This window comes from Rattus rattus, chromosome 2 (genome assembly GCF_011064425.1).
Source record: "Rattus rattus isolate New Zealand chromosome 2, Rrattus_CSIRO_v1, whole genome shotgun sequence".
Lineage (NCBI taxonomy): Eukaryota > Metazoa > Chordata > Mammalia > Rodentia > Muridae > Rattus > Rattus rattus.
Genome location: NC_046155.1, coordinates 180,164,603 through 180,176,915, shown reverse-complemented (window position 1 = coordinate 180,176,915; position 12,313 = coordinate 180,164,603). Strand labels below are relative to the sequence as shown.

General features: G+C 41.8%; 1 protein-coding gene across 1 annotated transcript in view; it reads left to right on the top strand.

Moving 5' to 3' along the window:
- Positions 1 to 4,448: 4,448 nt before the first annotated feature.
- The window catches only part of LOC116894576 (NACHT, LRR and PYD domains-containing protein 4C), a 36,926-nt gene continuing 29,061 nt past the window's right edge, over positions 4,449 to 12,313 (top strand). The window contains exon 1 of the mRNA XM_032896295.1: positions 4,449 to 4,503. The gene's annotated coding sequence lies outside the window, so the exon portion shown is untranslated. The remainder of the gene's footprint in view (positions 4,504 to 12,313) is intronic.

The following is a 12,313-nucleotide window of genomic DNA, read 5'->3' as shown; positions in this document are numbered from 1 at the left end:
GATGGGAAGTCCAAGAATCTAGTAGTTACTCAGTCCCACAAGGCTACTTGTTTCAGCTGGGCCTCTGTAGAAGTAGGTTCCAACAGATGTGCGGGCAAGTAAATGCAAGTGGCGAAAAAGGATGAATCTTTCTTCTTCCAATGTCCTTATGTAGATCTCCAGCAGAAGGTGTGGCCAAGATTAAAGGTGTGTACCACCATGCCCGGATCCGGGACTTGTCCCAGGCTGACCTTGAACTCAGAGATCTCCTTGCCTCTGTCTCCTGGGATTAAAGGCATATACCTTGCCTGAGCCTCAACTTTTCATAGCCACTATGCCTCAAGATCTCCATGCCAAGATCCAGATCAGAAACTTGTTATCTTCTAGCTTCAAGATCTAGATCACAAGTGAGCCCTCCAATTCTGGATTGTGGTTCACTCCAGATATAGCCAAGTTGACAACCAGGAATAGCCATTACACATACAAATGTCCCTTTATAACACAGCCATGTACAATGAGTGTACACATGAAAAATTATTTCCATAATCAAAGAATGTAAGTGAGTAAATAAACGAATGGAAAAGAAATATTAATAGTGAATAAGTAAAATAAAAACTGAGCAGTTGGGGTTCAGCCCAGTGGAGTGTTTGCCCAAAATATATGAGTTCAAGGCCCAAGGGTTGCATAAACCACAGGTGGTGGTGTACATCATCTGCAATCCCAGGGTTGGTCTGTACAACTGCAATCCTAGCACTTAATGAGAGGAAGGGGAATCAGGAGTTCAAAGTCATCTTCAGCTATGCAGAAAGCTCAAGACCAACCTGAGCCGCATGACAGACTTTCTTAAAACAACTTTTAAGTAATAATATTGGAAGTGAATAAACATAAACCCAAAATATTTTTAAAAAATCAATGTTATAAATCTAGCTAAACTGAAATGAAGGGAACATATGGAAATGAATGGTAAAAAGTAAAGAAATGAAGACACAGGTTACATGGTCTCTGGGGCAGAAGCAAAGGAGCATAGCTAGAAATTGTATAACCAAAGAATTGGAGGGCTGGAGAGATGGCTTAGTGGTTAAGAGCACTGACTGCTCTTCCAGAGGTTCTGAGTTCAAATCCCAGCAATCACATGGTGGCTCACAACCATCTGTAAAGAGATCTGATGCCCTCTTCTGGTGTGTCTGAAGACAGCTACAGTGTACTTATACATAATAAATAAATCTTTAAAAAAAAAGAAAAAGAAAAGATATTCTGATCTTTTGTAAATATCATGTTTACAAAATGACATTCTAGATTTTTTTCCCTTTCCCTTTGGACTCTATTAGCCCGTATATAAAAATATTATCTTCATTTTTTCCCACTCTGGGTTCCTAGTTTGATAATTATTTGGAGGAAATTTTCATATTAAAAAGTTTTCAGACTGTATTGCCTTATGTTTCTATTTTCCTCTGCATTCATTTTTTAATTTAATTTTGTGTGTTTGTGCACACACTCATATGCATGTGTGAAGTGTGTGTGTGTGTGTGTGTGTGTGTGTGTGTGTGTGTAGTGTGATAAGTTCACAATTTTGTAATGGGTCACATTCACAGCTATCCCTAAATGCAACTGGTCTTCCGGCCACAGGCTGGACACACCTCCGTGGCCAGTCACTCCTTACAGAGAACAGAATAGAAAAGAACACTGTCACACATGTGCATCTCTGAACTAGACTGAGCACCTCGGAAGTCTTGCTGATTGTTGGTTCTCACAGCCTCTCCTGATTGAAAAATGGTTCACTCTGACTGATAATGTCAGAACCCCTGGGGCATAGGCAAGAACCTCACAGCAAGAGATCCGGAGGGCACAAGGAACGTCCATACACAATCTCAATTTCATCTAGCTAGAGATGCCGTAAACTACATTAGGAATAAGCTATGTCATCACCTGACAAAGTTCCATGTAAACCTGAGATGTCGCAAATGCTTGTGGAGGGCCAGCAAGAGGGCTCCTTTGGTAAAGATGCATGCCTGATGACCTGAATTCAATTCCTGGAACCAACACATGGAAGGAAAGAACTGACTCCTGAAAATACTCTCTTACACACTGAATAGAGAAATAAATAAAAGCTTTCTTAAAGTAAGTAAATATTTGTGGGATGTGTAGAATCATAGCAATGGAGGAGGTGTAGTCATACTTCCTAGACCTGTGTTAACCTGTGGGTCTTGACCCTTTTTGGGGGTTGAATGACCTATTCACAGGGATCAAATATCAAATATCCAGCCCATCAGATATTTAGATGATAATTAATAACAGTAGCAAAATTGCAGTTATGAGGTAGGATTGAAAATCATCTTCTGGTTGGGGGTCACCGCAACATGAAGAACTGTATGAGAGGACAGCAGCATCAGTAAGGTTGAGAACACTAATCTAGATCCTTAACCCAGGAGTCAGCCTTCTAGAATCACCTGGGCATCTATAACCATCAAGGAGGACCTGCTGCACCCGCAGCAGTCGGCTGAAATCAGCCAAGTGTTCTGGGTACCCTTGATGACTGTGACGCTTCCCATCACATACCATGAAGGAAAAATGATGGTCCTCTCAATAGATTCAAAGGAGGGAAATTCAAAAGGTGTAATATCTCTCCGTATTCCCAGGTCTTTATAAAATAGAAAAGAAAAAAAATAAAGAGGTTCAAAATCAAGGCACCAGAAACCTCGTGCTGAAAGAAGAGATCATTTAAAATGATACCCTTTCTGTTTTGTGTGCGTGTGTGCGTGCATGCCTGTGTGCGTGTAAGTGTGCATGCATGCGTCCCCATGTCTATGTGTGTCTGTCAAAGGACAACTTCAGAGAGTCAGTTCTCTCCTTCCACCAAGCAAGTCCCCAGGATCAGACTCAGGCTCTCAGGCTTTGCAGCAATTGGGACCCAGGGGGGCAGGGGGGCAGGGGCATGCTACAACAATAACAACGCTGGACCAGGCTGGAGAGGGGGCAGGGTGGAGTTCTAGCTCCGTGATGGAATGGTTGTGTGACATGCTCAACAAATTATATATATATATATATATATGTATATATAATATATGTGTGTATATATTATATATGTATATATAATATATGTGTGTATATATTATATATGTATATATAATATATGTGTGTGTATATTATATATGTATATATAATATATGTACATATTATATATGTATATATAATATATGTATCTATTATATATGTATATGTTATATATATTATATATGTATATGTTATATATATATTATATATGTATATGTTATATATATTATATATGTATATGTTATATATGTATATGTTATATATGTATATATAATATATGTTATATATATGTATATATAATATATGTGTGTGTATTATATATATAATATATATGTGTATATATGTTATATATGTATATATAATATGTGTGTATTATATATTACATATATGTGTATATTATATATATTACATATATGTATATATAATATAATATATATTATATATATATAATACATTGATCTTCCATGTCCATTTGAAGTTGCCCAATGGGTGGGTAAGACTCAGATAAGATGGAACTCTGTATAGTGTTTCCATATATACACCCATAGAAGCTTAATCTATACATTAGGCAAAACAAATTACTAATAGTAATAACAGAAAATTAGAGCAACGTTAACTATACACGCAAAGGTCAATTAATGCTAGTGAGTTCTTTATATCTGGGATTTGCCACTTAATTTTTAAAAATTTATTACATTTATTTATTCCTCTATAAATTGTGTGTAACTGAGTGGATCAGAGGACAACTTGCAGGAGTTAAGTTTTCTCCTTCCACCACATGGGTCTTAGGGATTGAACCCGGGTCTTCAAGGTTTGATGTCAAGTCCCACCAGCTGAGCCGCCTCGCTGCTGGCCCCTCCCCTACTTATTTTCAAAAATTGCCAAATTTTGACAGTGGACAGCCTAAGTCAGGAAAAAGAAGAGCCTTGGTAATCATAGAACTCGAAATTTTGCCACAAGTGTTGCATAGGTCTGTAGTCCTAGCACTCAGAAGGCTGAGGCAGGAAGAACTGGAGTTCAAGGCCAGCCTGGACTTTATAGTGGGGACGACAGAGACAAAAAGACCGCGTACCCTCATTTGTGCAATCCTCTTAAAGGCTACATAGTGATGGAACAAATAAAATAACAACATGCAAAGAGGATGAAGGGTTCTATCTCAGCTTCCCATCCATCTCATCAGGGAGATGCTGGAAGGATTCCGTACAATCAGAAATCTTGAAGATCCGGTATCCGGAGTTCATCCGGAATCCTACACCAAGATTCACTGCAATACCCGCGATCTGTAGAATACCAGGAACTGAGGACTCAAAGCCACACCCAACCTCCGACATCAATCACATCCTCCTTCCTTTTGCCAAAAGCCCCCCCTGGACCAATGAAAGGAAGTGACGCATTGACCAATCACATGGCACCATAGACTTTCTGCCCAGTCCAGCTGCCATGTATTAAGGACTAACCTGGAAGCCTAGGGCGGTGAGTCAGCAAATCTTCGGCGTTTTTTCTCTTGTATGCATTTATTTTCTTCGTAATTTGAGGAGGATGCATGCGCGCTTCATTTTTCTTCCCTTTTTCCTCCCTCATGCCTTGACACACCAGAACCAGTTTGCATCCTGTGTCATGGCTGTTTGGACTTAACTTTTTAGCAGGGTTAGCCAAAACACTTTGCGGTTCTTAGATTTAACTTTTTAACTTTTTTTTTTTTTAAAGGAAAACAAAAATTACTACTAGACTAAATCCTCTAGCGCTTGCTCCGGCTGGATCCACGGACAATCCTGCTGACTTTATCCGGCTTTTTCCAACTTCGAAGTAAGTAGAGGGACCACAAGAGATTGTTAGCTGGAGAATTCGGGGGACCGGGCGCTCGTGAGGCCTCCCAGATTCAAAGAGAAGATAACGTGTAGGCATCGTGAGGGTTGGATAGCTGAGAATGTAGAGGGTAGAGATATATTTATAGATTTATATTCATGTTTATGAGGCCGAGAATCAGGAGAACCCACAGAGAAGCAAGCAGATGTGGACACACCGAGTATTTGTGTCTAAGCGCTTCGCACGAGTTCACCGCCTAGAGCAGAGAGATCCTTGATGTTCCATTTCCGGGGTTTAGTCCTTTGAAGACTTGCTGTTTTTCTTTTTTCTTGGCTGTTAGGTAAAGGAATGGACAAAGGCTGCCTTGCATATCAATAAAAGGGGTCTTTACAATTGGCTGGAGTGTTGAGTTGTGGCTCCCTGGCTCCTGGCTAAACAAATATATCAAGGTCCTGACCTCTAATACCTCAAAAGGTGGCAAGAGGAGTTTGCTGTAGATTTAATTTAGTCGTCCCAAGGGTAACTCTGTGGAGACCAGAACAAGGGAGCATGATACGATAATCAAGGCAGATGTTGGAGTTAAATAGCTAGAAGGAAAAGACATACGATTTTCAGCAAATCAGGGACTTCGAAGGGACAGGCCAGGGCTTCTGATGGAGAGAATGTGAAGCCCCTGTGATATAATTCTTAGAGATTTTGGTGTTATTGGAGTTGGTTGTTTTTTTTTTTTTTGAGACAGTCTCTCAAGGACTGTGGGCAGCTGAAAAATAGCTGTGCAGCCAAGGATGACCTTGAACGTCTAATCCCCCTGCTTTCACCTCCCAGGTTCTGGTGTTACAGGTGTACACCACCACATCTGATTTTCTGTGTTATAGGATGGAACCCAGGGCTCTACATGCTAAGCAAGCATGCTGCTAGTCAACCTGCATTCCCTAATGGAATTTCTGTAGTGGTTTTTTTTTTTTTTTTTTGTTTTTTGTTTTTGTTTTTTGTTTTTTTTTTTTTTTTTTTGGTTCTTTTTTTTTTTTCCGGAGCTGGGGACCGAACCCAGGGCCTTGCGCTTCCTAGGCAAGCACTCTACCACTGAGCTAAATCCCCAACCCCAAATTTCTGTAGTTTTAAACCACTTAGTTTATGTCGTTTTGTAACAGAGACCCCTGAAAATTACCTGTACTATTTTACCACAAATAGTTCGGTTTATGTTCTGAAAATATAAATGTTTTTCAGAACCACAGTATATCAAAGCCGGGAAATTAATAGTAGCAGGATACTGTTGGCCAATATAAAAACTTTAATATTTACCCCATCATGATGTCGCATGCCCTTGATCCCAGCACCAAAACCAAGTAAAATAATTAATGAATGAAAAAAAAGAGAGTCAAAGTCAGTAGGTTCTTTGAGAGGCCCCAGACGGTGTAATTAAAATATATATAAATAAACAAACAAATAAGAAAGTAATGGTGGTGTCACAGGATAAACATTACTTTAGCACTTAGGAGGCAGAGTCAGGGTCTGTGAGTTCAAGGCCAGCCTGGTCCGTCAACACAGCAAGTTTCAGGACAGCCAGGGCTACACAGAGGAAACCTTGTCTCACAGAGCCGAAAACAACAACAACAAAAACTTCTTAATGTTTCTAGTATATTATTGTTAAATGGTTGGGTGTGTTTTCATAAGAGTGTTTATATTAAATATTTGTTAACACTTCCAGCATGCAGCCTAACCCTCAAACACTTGGGGTTCTGGCACAAATTTGTGTGTTTGCTCACCCTCCCAACCCCTGTGAAAGGGGTGTGTGTGTGTGTGTGTGTGTGTGTGTGTGTGTGTGTGTGTGTGTGTGTGTACGTGTGTAAATAATTTCTGGAGAGACAAAATGACTTTGTTTTGACCCAACTTACTGATGAAGATGTTGGAATCTAAAGCCTCGGGGAGGACCCGAGGTAGGAATTTGTTTCACACGGTAAAGTGAGCCTTGGGGGTTGAAGGTTTAGCTTGGTGGTAAGCACGATTGCCTAACATCTCCAAAGCTGGAACCAAAAACCCTTTAAATAAAAGGAAATGGAAGGTGGAAGGTGAGGGATGGCATTTCAGGAACCAGTATGTGAACTAAACCATCAGTTTGATCAGGTTGAGAGTTGTGACTGTCCCTGCTTTTAATACCGGCAGGGTATGTGTGTGGTGAGCTTTCTGGATGCTAGCTGGTGCTTCCTATTCATTTGTTATGCTCTTTTCTGTGGGTTGGTTGGTTGGTTGGTTTTGTTTGTTTGTTTGTTTGTTTTTTGTTTTGTTTTGTTTTTTGTCGTTGTTGTTTTGTTTTGTTGGGGGGTTTTTTTGTTAGTTAGTTTTTTGTTTGTTTCATTTTTTGTTTTGAGACAAGGGGGTCTCACTTTGTAGCCCTGGCCTGCTTCAAATTCACAAAGATACACTCTCTCTGCCTCCTGACTGCTAGGATTAGAGACACGCACCGCCTGGTGACTTTTTTGTTACTGTTTTTCAAGACAAGGGATTCTCTGTGTAGCCCTGGCTGTGCTATAACTTACTCTGTAGAACCGGCTGGCCTTGAACTCAGAGATCCCCCTGTCTCTGCCTCCTGAGGACTGCGATCAAAAGTGTGTGTCACTCTTCTGGTGTATTTTATTTTTTAAATTAGACCTGTTAGGGGTTCTCAAAGGATCTACTGACTTTGAGTGCCTCTCTCTTTTTCTCTCTATATTTCATTGATTATCATTTTCTTCTGATTCGGGTTGGTCTCTTTGTTGTTTCTCATGTATATATTGCACTTGTGAAGTTTCAAGCTAAATGTAGTTCTGCTAGCCATGCCCATATGTGCACAGCTGTGGGGTCACTCACTTGAACACTGGCAGCTACCTGGGTGTCCCCTTATGGAAAAATGGCTCTCCTTCTCAGTAGCTATCAAATGCCACTAGCTCCTCAGTGAGGAGTGGGACCTTGTCACCCCTTCTACCAGTCAACACTAGAATGTTGACTGGCTTCATCTTGCTCAGGTAACTCCACCCACTGTGAGTTTGCGTGTGCAACAACTGCATCATGTCCCAGACACAGCTTTTCACGGTTCTCCTTCCTGTAATCTGCCATGTAAATTCTTCCCCCAAATTCCCTCATCAGCTTCCTTCAGGAAGCAAAGCCTTATCTAAGGAATATTCTGTTGAGACTGCCCCCCTTTTTGTTTGTAACTTCAGTCACAGGGAAGACTGCCTGTAACTTTGCAACTCTGCAAACTGCCAGCCACTTGTTAGGGGAGAACAGGGCCTAGGGCCTCCTGCTTTCAATCTGTGATTCTTTGATGATCTCTGAGTTCAGAGCACTCTGAAAATGGACCACAAAGATTTTTCTTACACTGACCGTGAGAGAGGAGGAGCTGCTGCAGGTATAGTGGCCTGAGCAGAAGTCTGGCCTGGATTCTACTACTTTTCCTCTTCCCACAGTGTCTGATCTAGGTTGGTCGTCACTAATGATAGGAACATAGCCACACACCTCACCGGCAGCTGCATGGGGAATTCTTCATAGTCTCCCCTCCCCTCCCCCCCACCACACGCACACCCAGGCAAAACCAGGATCTGTAGCTTCAACCAAGAAATTAACTTCAGAGCAAGCCAGATGTGAGGCCAAGTTGGATTCTTTTAAAAAATAGAAAAGTGTTTCAGAAGAGAGAGAGTAGAACACACAGCTAAGAAACGGGCTTTTCAAGGGAGACTCACAGTTTCTTGGCAGTGGGTATACATAGGATCTTAATGGCTCTCAAGTTACACTTCTAAGGTTGATAAGAAATAACACACACACACACACACACACACACACACACACACACACACACACACACACACTTTTCTTTATTGCCCCAAGAGTGTAATTTGTGATGCTGGAGAGAGAGCTCAGTGATTTAAAATGTTTGCTGTTTGGTTCTCACATGAGTGTTTCACAACTGCCTGTAACCTCAGCGCCAGGCTACTGTGAAACCTTCTTCTGGCCTCTGCACACACATTACACACGCACAGGCACACGTACACATACAGAGAGAGGGGCAAGAGAAGATTTCAAAATACTTTTAAAAGAATGATATTTTGTAATGGTAAAAATTAAATGCTTTGCGGCTTGGGCGAGCGGCAGCCTGCCAGTGGTCACAGCATTAGGGAAGTTCAGCCTTCGAGGCTGGGGCGAGCGCTGTGATCTTGGGCTTTGGCCAGCCCATGGCCTCCCCTTTCTGCTCACCACTCACTGGGTCCCTGTGCCAGAGGTGCACGGTGAAGGAGCAGGCAGTGCCATGGAGCGAACGCATCAACCATTGTGGAGCTGCAGTCCCCACTCCTAGCCAATGTCTCGGTCGCCTTCCACAGCTCCTTCCCCAGCTGGCGCCCTGGCTTCCCTATTACCGCTCTCCTTGGTTGTGCTCACCCTGAGGCTGTCGGCCAGCGTGCCTGTTTAGCATTATCCAGCTAAAGCCACCATGATGAGTTTGAGTTTGCATCCTGAGGTCCCACCAGGTTGATTGGACTCTCACTGCTGCTATTGATTTTAGGTCTCACGCCCCTGTTTTGGGGGAAAACAACATCATTACCACCTCCTTTAACTAAAATCATTTGTCCCTTGGACAAATGAGTGAAGGTTTCTCTCCACCTCCAAGGTTGAGTCACTTCAGGCTCAGGACAAAGAAGAGCAGGCCCAGGCATCTCTACGGGGGCCTGGGTAGGGGAAAGATGAGGGAGGAGGAAGGAATGACAAAGATGAGATACCCTGGGGCTGGAGAGGTGGCTCAGAGGTTAAGAGCACTGACTGCTCTTCCAGAGGTCCTGAGTTCAAATCCCAGCAACCACATGGTGGCTCACAACCATCTGTAATGAGATCTGATGCCCTCTTCTGGTGTGTCTGAAGACAGCTACAGTGTACTTATATATAGTAAATAAATCTTTAAATCTTTAAAAAAAAAACATGTATAAAATACAATTAAAAAAGAAGAGATACCCTTGGTTTCGTGCCTGTGGCAAAATTCTTACTCCTGAAGATTAAGGTACCTTGATGCCGTCCGCTGGTGCCCATACCCGTCAATAAATACTATGTGTTCCCTCTAAAATAAATTAAAGGCTTTTTCTCAACACACAACGTTTAAGGTGGCTTCATAAAGGGTATCTTCTAGAACAGGAAAAAAGTGTGCTAGCAAATCAAGGTTATATTATTATTTTAGCCAAGTGGTTGTGAACCTCCCTAATGCTGTGACCATTTAATGCAGTTCCTCATGTTGTGGTGACCCCCATAACCCCCAACCATAATATTTTTTTTCATTGCTACTTCATAGCTCTTTACTACTGTTATGAATCATAATGCAAATATCTCACATGCAGGATGTCTGATATTCAACCCCGGTGAGAGAGTGACTCGATCCTTAAGGGTCAACACAGCCTAATTCCTGTCTTCGTTATACTTGGTGGGGATGTCTTCAGGAAGGCATCCCCTGGCCCTAAGTGATGATTCATTTATCCTCTCAGACAACATGTCCTTTGAGCAACACATACAGTGTCAGTGGGCCTTCAGGTTCTTGCCAGTGGGGTCTGACTTCTGACTTTTTCATCAGTCAAAACAGAAAACCAAGTCTTGAGAGCATAGCATCTTTCCTCTGCAAGCCCCAAATCACCAGTGTCTTCCTATCCTACCTCAGGCTGCCTGACAGAGAAATGCCTACCATCCCCGCGTACCTGCCTAGCACTCTGGAACTGTCTCCATATTTTTTCTGTCTCTTTTTTTTTTAGTTTCCCTGTAAAGAGTCCAGATGTGGGTAATGTCTCCCTTTGTGCTTCTTGATAGAGTAGATCGATGATTTCATTCAGTTGTTTCAAGGGGCCCAGCAGTGATCTTTCCAGATAGATGGATTCCTCAGCTTATGCTGAAGTTGCATCTCAGTAAGCCAAATGGGGATTGAAAGTATTGTAAATTGAACATGCATGTGTACTTTTTCTTTTTTATTATGTTTATTTTATTTCTGTATCATATACACGTAGGGGTACACACATGCCTAGGAGCATCTGTGCTTATGAAAGTTGGTTTCCTCTTTCCACCGTGTACTCACATCTGAATCCCAAGGCCACCCAGGAATAGGCTCTTCATTCATTCATTCATTCATTCACTCATTCACTCATTCATTCATGTGCATGTGATGCTAGAACAGAACCAGAGCTGCCTGCTTGTTGGACAAGCATTTGTCCGTCTGAGCCACATCCACAGTCCCTTGCTTGGTTCCTTAGATATCTGAGGATATCTCACTGTTTTCACTTTCATATTAATGATGAATAATATTTAGCATCTTTTCATAAATGTGAATGCATGTGTGTGTACAGGTATATGTGGGGACCAGAAGACCACCTCAGATGTCTTTCTGCAGGAGCCAGTTCTCTTTATTTGCATGTAGACTATTTTGTTCTCATACCCTTTGTTGAAAAGACACTCCTCCATGTGGTTTCCCGCTACTCCTGCGTAAGTCTATCTGCTTTAGATCGTTGATGTGCTAGACAGGTAAAGGTTAAGATTTTCATATTTTCTGGATGATTTCTATTGTTTCTGCACCTAATATCTGGTGAAGGTCCTCTTTGCTGGGGTTTTGTCTTAGAGTTAAAATTCCTGGACATCATAATTATGTTAGGCCTTCCTTTGGATAGTTTAGGCATATCTTTTTGGTTGTTTTTTTTTTTCAGTACTGAAGATTAAATCTGGTACAGTGGAAAAGCTACACAAACACTGGCCCATAAATCTCTTTTTGTTTTTTATTCTTATATACTTCAAAAATTACATCTTATTTATTTATTATTGTTTTAATTTTTAATTAATATTATATATTATTTATTGTGTGTTTTGGTTTGTCTGTGCATCGCGTGCATGCCTGGGGCCAGGGAGACCAGGAGAAGGTTTCAGGTACCCTTGAACAGAAGTTACAGGTAATTGTGACCCATCTGATAGAAATGCTGGTAACTGAACTCAAGTCCTCTGCAAGATCAGCAGATACTCTTAACCCCTGAGCTGCCCCCTAAAATCATTGAAAACCACCATGTGGGTGCTGGGAAATGAACCCAGATTCTCTGGAAGAGCATTCAGTGATCCTAACCACTCAGCCATCTCTGTAGCCCCACTTTTTGTTTGAGACGAGGTTTCACTAAGTTGTCCAGGCTTGCCTTCACCTCACTATGTTGGTAGGCAGACCCTGAATTTGAAATCCTCCTGCCTCAGCCTCTGAAGTAGCTGGGTTCCCAGCCCTGTGCCACTGGACTGATTCCATTTACAGCTGTATTATGCCGGAAGTATATCCTGTGCCATAGTACCGCTCTCCTAATAGCACCACAAATACTGCCCTGTGTTAGCATTCCACCTGGTATCACAGAAGCAGAGGTACCAGTAATTCTTTTAACATTTATGGGTACATGAGTGCCTCAGTGTATGTAGGAGCACCACATGTGTGCCCTGGCTGCAGAGCCATAAG